The 9,757-nt window shown below is 43.1% G+C and overlaps 1 pseudogene; it reads right to left on the minus strand.

Annotated features, from left to right (window-relative positions):
* Window positions 1-9,068: 9,068 nt before the first annotated feature.
* Window positions 9,069-9,527, minus strand: LOC101544009 (60S ribosomal protein L32-like; annotated as a pseudogene).
* Window positions 9,528-9,757: the final 230 nt, after the last annotated feature.

A 9,757-nucleotide genomic window follows, 5' to 3' on the forward strand; every position in this document is an offset into this window, starting at 1 on the left:
CTCCCCAGCTGGAGACCCAGTTCTTGAGCTTATCTTGAACCCAGAAAGCCCCGAGGGGTGCCCTCTTCCATCTCCTTCTCTTCCTCGTCTTTGATGCATAATGAGACCTTAGCCACACCATTTCACTTCTCCTGTTTCATCTATCTGTACTTCCTTTTGGTAGGTCTGGCGCTGAAAAATGCATTTGGAAATAAAAGCACTTTGTCTAACTCGGAGGAAGTCATATGTTTCTCTATTTGTCTACCAGAGTTTTCTAAAAACTTGGTTTACCATTGATCCTGTGGAAGAGGCTCAGGCGATCTGCAGCCACAGGATCTTGTGGACACTGGACACCGTGGCAATGCACTGGGAGCTGGGTTTCAGCATGTCAGCTTCCGGATCTTTCCACCATCTGCCCAGTACCTGTCACATTGGTGCTGAGCTGGGAGATACCCTTTTTAAGTGCAGGGATTTCCCTTCTTTGTGTGTTAGATTAGGAGACTTTTGCAGGGCCCTGCCACAGGAAACTGGAAGTTTCAAGTGGCTGTTTTTTTGTCCCCTTTGGAGTGTAGTTTTGCTTTGAGGACTTGCTGAGAGCTCCTGTGGCAGACACTGAACTCAAAGCTCAACTGGGTCATTTCATTCAATCTCCACAACAATCCTGAGGTTATTGTCCTGTATTTTACTCATGAAGGACATAAGTAACCGAACAGGTTAAACAGCTTTCCTAAGCTCACCCTGCTATCGTACTGGAACTGATAATCAACTCCAGCTTTCCCTTTATGAATAGCACAGAACAGAGTACAGCATGGTTGTGTTTAACAGAGAGAAAGAAGTAAATGGAATACTGTAGGATTCCACTTTCCCAGAAAAAGGCCTGTCTATATATATACGTATACATATATGTATATATGTATATTTGCGTGTGTGTATGTGTGTATATATATATACACACATAATATATATTTTTAAAACTTATTTACTTATTTTGGTTTGTCAGTGCTCAGGGCTTACTCCTGGCTCTGTGATCAGGTATCACTCCTGGCGGTGCTCATGAATCATTTGTGGTTCTGGGGATAAAATTCAAGATGATTGCAAACAAGGTAAGTGCCTTACAACAGCCCTGTATGGCTCGTATTATGGAGAATGCTTGTATGCTAATGTGAAAAAAAAAAGGTGCAACTGATACACCCTGAAGTGGCCGAAGACAGTTACCTGTCATTTTCTAAGAACAGTAACCTCCCGTGACATCCTGGAGAGGTCGTGGCGTCCCCTCCAGTCCTGGTCATGCATGTGCTCCAGGTATCTGTGCTCTGAGCAGATGTTTTTCTGTAGAAGGTTCTGCTCTAGCACAGACTTCCTCCATGGAGATGCTGCCAGAGGCCTATTTTGTCATTCTGTTCTCTGGCTTGAAACCTGCTCAGAATGTGTCACTTCCGAAATTTCCATGCAATTTGGAGGGTTAGGAATGTCAGTTGTTTTTTCCTGTTCTTCCGGAAATCTCTATGTTCAATCAAAAAGGGGAAAAACTACTCAGTCACTCACAGGATTCATTAAAGTTTCTTTATCATTTTCCATCTAGCTTTGATAAATGAAGGCAAGTGATGAAATCTCCCCTAACCTGGGCCCTGCAATCTCAAGGGCTGTGTGACTGAGTGCAGGATTGAGGATGAGGAGGCCAAGGACTGAGGTCTGTGAGAGAAGAAAAAGAGTTCTACCCCTCCCCACAATCCCTGGCCAATGAAATCCAGGTCCTTGCCTCTGACTTGAAGCTCCCCGAGCATAGTGTCTGATGTTTTCCAGGTGAATATCACTGTATCACTGCATCACTGTCATCCCATTGTTCATCGATTTGCTCGAGTAGGCACCAGCAATGTCTCCATTCGTCCCTCTCCTGTGCTACTGTAGCCCAGTGGCATATTGGGGACTCTTTCAGGATCAAGGGAATGAGAACCATTGTTGTTACTGTTTTTGGCATATCAAATATGCCATAGGTAGCTTGCTAGGCTCTGCCATCCAGGTGAGTAATAATAATAATACTAAAAACTGCATTGAATAACTGAGTGAATAAGAGCTCTGACCTCCAATTCAGCTAAGTTAAAAGTAGATCAGACACTCAGGTTGAAAGCTGCATACCAAAAGTAGACTATAGACTGAACATGATGGCCACTCAATACCTCTGTTGCAAACTACAACACCCAACAGGAGAGAGACAAACGGGAATGCCCTGCTGCAGAGGCAGGTTGGGGTGGTAGGGGTTGGGGTGGAGGTGGTGGGAGGGATACTAGAAACATTGGTGGGGGAGAATGGGCACTGGTGGAGGGATGTAAACCAAATGCAAACATGAAAGTTCATAAGTTTGTAACTGTACCTCACGGTGATTCATTAATAAAAAAAAAAGAGAAATAAATAAAAATTTGAAAGTTCGCAATATTAAAAAAATAAAAAAATAAAAGTAGGTCAGAACCCACCTTAATTTTGGAATGAAATAGATTTGGGAGCAAGATCATTTAATTTGATATTTGGACTGGAGCAATAGCACAGTGGTTAGGGCGTTTGCCTTCCATGCGGCTGACCCGGGTTCGATTCCTCCGTTCCTCTCAGAGAACCCAGCAAGCTACCGAGAGTATCCCGTCCACATGGCAGAGCCTGGCAAGCTACCCGTGATGTATTCGATATGCCAAAAACAGTAACAAGTCTCACAATGGAGACGTTACTGGTGCCCAGTTGAGCAAATAGATGAACAAGGGATGACAGTGCTACAGTGCATGTTCAGAGCTAGACTTTAGTGTTATATTCTAACAAGGTTTTTCTTCCTGGCTCCATCCAAGAGATTCTAACTTAATTGGCTGGGGTGAACCTATAGAAAACAGATTTGTTTCTTTTGTTTGCCTTTTTCAAAGCTCCCTAGCTGCAGAAGTAAGTGATCAGGTTGAAAGCTCACTGTTCTGCATATGCTTGGAAAGGTAACTGGCAGAGCATGTGGAAGGGTCATATCACACAGAACCTGAGCTTGGGGGCAAATTAATTTGGTCTCTGAACATCTCCCTAAAGACAGTCTAAAGATATTTGCTGGAAGCTCAGTTCAGGGCTAACTCAGCCAAGGGCACGTTTGTGCTCATCCGTCTGCAGGCCATCTTGACAGTCATTTCGCTAATGTTTTAAAGGGTCTTCTGAGATGCTCCCCGGCTTTCCCACATCATCATCTCCTCCCAACCAGCCAGTCAGTCTGAGAGCAATAGCTCTTCTGACAAACCCAAGAATGAACTCAGTGTTTACCCACAGCTTCCTGAAGGAATTGCTAAATGTGCGGAACAAATGTGTATGTTTCCCATAAGTGGACTTTTGAATTTTGCTGAAAGATTAGGATGTAAAATTCTGTTTGCTTTTTTGCAGTGGAGCAAGAACTGATGTTTTTTCTTGAGCTGTTACAATAGATACTTTATAAGTTTTTGACTTGATTCGTTTCTGTGTCTGATGATCCTCCCTTGGGATGAAGTTCGTGCAGAAGACTGGTCAGTCTCCTATTTTGCTGAGTGCTGGACTAGAGATAGAAGCAGGAAGTGGGACCTCGGCTGAGTCTTTCTTTGGCTATGAGAACCCTGTGTTCTTAATACACCTGACCCACTGTTTCCTTCTTATTTAGTGCTTTTAAAAACAGACTTATCCTCATGCCTTTATATTGTGTCCTTCAAAGGAAAGAGTGACGTGCACAGATGTCACTCCTGGAGTTCAGTCCTAGGAACAGGCACATATTGTACTTTTCCAGGATAATTTGCAAAGAAATGGACGTTTATAGATATGAGCAGTGTCCCCTGTGTGAACTCCACTAACACTAAGGGAGTTTGTATTAGTTTTAATATTAAAAACAGTGAAGGTCTGAGATTGTTTAAAGACTCTTTTTTTGGTGGTGCTGGGGATCCAAACCAGGACTCTCTCTCTCTCTCTCTCTCTCTCTCTCTCTCTCTCTCTCTCTCTCTCTCTACACACACGCACACACATACACACACAATCACATACAAGGCATGGACTCACCACTGAGCCATACCTTACTCATTCTCATAATGAGCAATTTACTTATGTGCATTTCACTGTGATTTAATTTTAAAAACTAAATTAAAATGTATTTATAAAGGAAAAAGAATGAGCAATTTAACCTGCCACAGTTTCTTGGAGATAGCTGAAATGAATTTTATTACTTGTGGCATTAGCAGTGGTCAGAATACTGGAAATCTCTCTTTCTCTCTCTCTCTCTCTCTCTCTCTCTCTCTCTCTCTCTCTTTCTCTCTCTCTCTCCCCCCCCTCTTTTTTTGGTAGTTTTTATTTTGATTTAATTTTATTTCTTTTAATTGAATTAAAAGCTGTGAGATAGACACTTACAAAGTTGTTTATGATTAGGTTTCTGTCATACAGTGTTCCAACACCCATCCCTCCACCAGCGTGCATTTCCCAGCACCAGTGTCCCTAGTTTAATACGGGAAATTTCTTCTTTTTTTTTTTTTTGGCTTTTCTATTTCTTGTATTTTGAAAAACCACAGTTGTTACCAAAACAGTCATGACATACAGACCTTTTTATGACCGAAAACAACAACAAATCAATTCTATTAAGTGCATAGAAATCTGAATTGTGGTTTACGCTTTTTCACAAACCACTTTGTGAGCTGGTAAAAAATAAAAAGGCCAGTTTCTATTATTGAATGTCTTTCCACATCCTTCTGTACTTCTCCTTTATCCTTCCTTCCTTTCTCTTTATTTCCCTTTTCCACATCATCTTTTCATGTTTATTTTTTGTGTGGGGGCAACACCTGGCAGTTGGACATCTACTTGGTCTGTGCTCAGGATCACTCCTGGGAGAATCAGGGGAGCACAGATGCTGCGACGGAGCAAACCCAATTTAGAGACATATTAGGCAAATGTTCTAAAGGCCGTATTATGGGAAATTTCTTATACCTGTTTCCCAGACTCTAAAGCTCACAAAATGGTGCAAACAGGACAGCAGGACACATTCGCATGCAATGGGTGTATCTTAAGCGAGGGCCATTGAGCTTACAAAACTTGAAATTTTGGAAGAAGGAGGATTTGGGGCCATAACTGAAAATACTCTGGAAAAGCTATGTAGAGTCAAGGATTGAACCAGGGTGAACCACATGCAAGGCAAGTGCCTTAATCTCCCCCGTTGCAAATGCAACAAGTGACAACCCAACTCCCCCAGGGATCAGTGATACGGCCCCTGTGGATGCTCGGGATATACCAAGGGTGAATATTGAGTAAGTGAGTGCTATGTCATGGGATCCAGTGTTCAGCCAGTATGATGGGTGAGAGAACAGGAAGGAAACAGCCCTGCCCGGGGAGCACATGGCTGGAAAAAGGTTGGGGAAACACTGGAATAAACCAACAACCTTTCAGGTAACTCACCAGTCTGCACACTGCCTGGGTGGCTCTTCTGGGCCTGGTGGTCTCAGCTGATCTGAGTTGGACCAATAGATCTCAGCTGGAGGTTCTGGTGGTACTTACACAACAGGGGCAATAGGTTGTTGTCAGCAGCAGGCCAACCCAGAGGGCTTGACATGTGGTGGTGGCATGGCCCCCAGGAGCAGCTAGAGAGTGAACCCTCTAGGAAGCCTCTGTGCTTGCATTTACTTCAGGTTTGCTGAAGTTCTGTTAGCAAAGGCAAAGTGTGTGGCTAACTTGGAGTCAGAGAGTGAGGGAGATGGAGAAATATTTTTTTAAAAAGGAAAAGAAAAGCCCAGAGTGTTTGCTTTGCACATGGTCTGGCATCTAATATGGTCCCCCGAGCACTGCCAGGGGTAATTCCTGAGTGGAGAGCCAGGAGTAACCCCTGAGCATTGCTGGGTGTGACCCAAAAAGCAAAAAAAGGAAAATAAGAAAAAAGAAAGAGAAAAGCAGAATTTTGGCTCTTTTTACAATTTCCAATACTCCACATCTGCCTGACTCCTTCTCTTGATTCTTCCAGGTCTTAGCTCCTTAGTCCCGCCTTGTGCACCTCTGAAATCACTCCTGCATTACAGCCAAATTTCACTTTCATCCCTGCTCTTACTAGATTCTAAAATTTGTTGCTTATTCATATGTTAGAATAGATTTTAAAATATATTAAAAAATAGGGCCTAGGGATTTGGCAGAGTCATGACATCTGTTTTGCTGCCTATACAACTACCTCACTGGGGGAGAGAGGGTTCTGTGCCTCTGATTTCTCAGTGGAGCTGCCCTTCTCCTTCCAGAAGCTTCAGATCTTGAGTGTGGACAATCCATTGGAGCAGGGCATAGGGCAACACTCGCTAGTTATTCTTGTTTATTTATTGGTGGGTTTTGTGCCACACTCTGTGGTGCTCAAGTGCTACTTCTGGCTCTGTGCAAGGGGATGGCTCCTGCAGGTGCTCAGGGCACCCTGTGATGCTGGGAATTGAATCTGAAGCCTCACACGTGGCTAGCAAGTCTTCTACTGCTGAACTGTATCCCTAATATTTCCTCTTCATTTTTCCCCCTAAGGAGCAGATCTTTTATCATGATGGAACGCCAGTGATTGAAAAATTTTTTATTTTTAATTGAGACCTAATTAACATTAAAATAAGTCTCAAGTCACCAACATGATTTAATATTTGTACATAATTTGAGATAATTATCATATAAGTCTAATTAACACCTGTCAATACAATTGCAATTTTACCTTCAAAGAAAAGTACATGAAAACTTGTAAAATGACACTCTACTACCAACTTTTAAGTATGCAAGTGTCTTATTATTTTTACTCACCAGGTACCACCTTAGCCTATTTTTACAACCCCCTCTCACCATACTCCACCCATTTTGTGATAATTACCCACCTGTTCTATAAATGAGCTTGATTTTGTTATTGTTTTTATTGTTGTGTTGTTATTGATTTTTAGATTACACATATAAGTAAAATCACATATGTTCCATGTATCTTTCTCTAACTTATTTGACTTAGCATAATGTTTTGAAGATCTATTCATGTTATTGCAAATAGCAAAATTTTCCTTTTTTATGACTGAATAGTATTTTATTGTGTATATAAGTATATATGTGTGTATCTATCTATATATCACAATTACTTTATTCTTTCATCCATCAATGGGAACTCAATTTGCTTCTAAATCTTAACTACTGGGGCTGGAGTGATAGCATAGCGGGTAGGGCGTTTGCCTTGCATGCGGCCAACCCAGGTTCAAATCCCAGCATCCCATATGGTCCCCTGAGCACTGCCAGGAGTAATTCCTGAGTGCAAAGCCAGGAGTAACCCCTGTGCATCGCTGGGTGTGACCCAAACAAAAAAAGCAAAAAAAAAAAAACCAACTAAATCTTAACTACTGCATATAATACTGCACTGCAATGAGCAGGCTTGACCAGACAATATTATAGAGTATTACATAAGGCTAATCTTATGTACTATTCTTATTATCTTATGTACGATTAACGGGGATTTCGTGATTCATGATAGACTTCTCAGGTGAGGCTGACTCTATGGCTGTCCATATAGCTCCATCCTGGATGGCTTTTGCATCCTAACTGATTGATCATAGCATTCTTTCTCATCGAGCCTATTCATACATAGCCTCGGAATCCTCACCAACACAGTTCTATAAACTGTTGTGTCAATTAACATTGGTGAATGGATTGCATCCTTTTTTCTATGATCCAGAGGCTAGACTAAAATCTAAGGAGGTTATGTTTACTGCTAGAAATATTTTCAGAGGCTCTCTGCCCAGACGAGATCCGGAGCAGCTGCACATGAAACGGCTCCTCTGCTCCTTAAAGACTACGATCCTAGAGGTCTACTAACCAAGTTTTGCACCCAGTGGCTTCTTATAGAAATGCATCTAGGCTGTGAACTGAGCTAAAATATCAGAAACCCAAAACCCAAAAACCCAAGAGCTCATATATTCTTCATTGTCAGCAATGGAAAACAAATTATCAAATGATGCCTTTTCAGTAGGTTTGTTTGTTGGAGGAAAATTCCAAATAATAATAGTGAGTTTTCTTTTGAAATATTGAATTTATTCAAAGTATAGAGAGAATAAAGTAAAGATAATTAGCCATACAGGTGAGGGTGGGTGGGATGGGGGTGTACTGAGGTTCTTGGTGGTGGAACATGTGCACTGGTGAAGGGATGGGGGTCTGATCATTGAGTGACTGAGAATTGAACCTGAAAGCTTTGTAACTATTTTTCATGGCAATTCAATAAAAGAAATTAAAATCTAAAAAAAAAAGAAATATCTGCAGAAAAATTCTAATGTGACTGCTAAAAGGTCATGTAATTTTAAAAAAAATTAAAATGGCCATATAATTATGGCCAGAAAACACTATAAGGTTAGTTGTCATTTGACTCAAAACTAGAAACTGATATGAAAACCATGATAATATAATTTTTTTTTCTTTTTGGGTCACACCCAGCTATTCTCAGGCACATCTGCACTCAGGAATTACTCCTGGCAGTGCTTGGACCATATGGGATGCTGGGAATCGAACCCATGTTGGCCGTGTGCAAGGCAAACGCCCTACCTGCTGTACTATCACTCCAGCCCCTAATTTAAATGAACACATTCATATTCATATATGCATATATGAATAAAGTTATATGAATAACTTTATATTATAAAGCCTCCTGACCCTGTGCCTGGCTGTCTTCACCAGGGCCCCTCAGAGGGGGTGGGTTGAGTTTCCCTCCCCACCCTGAGCAGAGTCCAGGCAGTCAGGCAGCAGAAGACCTCCAGAACCCAGCCACAGCCATGCTCAAGGCCACTCTCCACATGCTCCGACAAGCCTCACGCTTGAAGGAACTGGCAGAGGAACCCAGGTGTGTGGGACCCAGGGCTGAGATCTCCAAGCATGCTCAGATAGGGACTGGGCCTTCTCCACCCACATCCCCCATTTTCCAGTAGGTAGGCAGTCACACCCACAAATTGCCCATGGCGCCATGTAACCCCATCAATGGCCAAGATCCAGAGACTATAAAACAAAGCTTCGGGAAATGCGCAGCTGTGTGACTTCTTTTCTTTTTTTCTTTGCACTTTTACACACTTTATTAACAATGCGAGGCGCCCCATGCCCGCCTACTCGTTCTCTTCGCTGCGCAGCCTGGCGTTGGGGTTGGTGACCCTGATGGCAGCTGGGCCGCCCTCTCCACGATGGCTTTGCGGTTCTTGGAGGACACGTTGCGGGCGATCTCGGCACAGTACGATTTGTTGCACATCAGCAGCACCTTGAGATCCTTGACGTTGTGGACCAGGAACTTCCGGAAGCCGCTGGGTAGCATGTGCTTCGTCTTCTTGTTGCTCCCGTAACCGATGTTGGGTATCAGGATCTGGCCCTTGAACCTGCGGCGCACCCTGTTGTCGATGCCTCTGGGCTTCCGCCAGTTCCGCTTAATCTTGACATAGCGGTCGGACTGGTGCCTGATGAACTTCTTGGTCCTCTTCTTGACGATCTTGGGCTTCACGAGGGGTCTGAGGGCGGCCATGGTGCCTTCGGGAGACAGCGGCCACCCGTCGGAAGGGCCGAGGAAGAGAAAGGACAGGCGCTGTGTGACTTCTTATTGTCTAATTCTCCCTCTTGGAGAACCAGGCAAGCTACCAAGATTATCCTGCCCGCACAACAGAGCCTGGCAAGCTCCCCGTGGCATATTTGATATGCAAAAACAGTAACAATGATGGGTCTCATTCCCCTGACCCTGAAAGAGCCTCCATTGTGGCACAGTTGGGAAGGACGAGTTAAGAGAAGCTGCTAAAATCTCAAGTCTAAG

The sequence above is a fragment of the Sorex araneus genome, chromosome 1 (assembly GCF_027595985.1).
Source record: "Sorex araneus isolate mSorAra2 chromosome 1, mSorAra2.pri, whole genome shotgun sequence".
Taxonomy (NCBI): domain Eukaryota; kingdom Metazoa; phylum Chordata; class Mammalia; order Eulipotyphla; family Soricidae; genus Sorex; species Sorex araneus.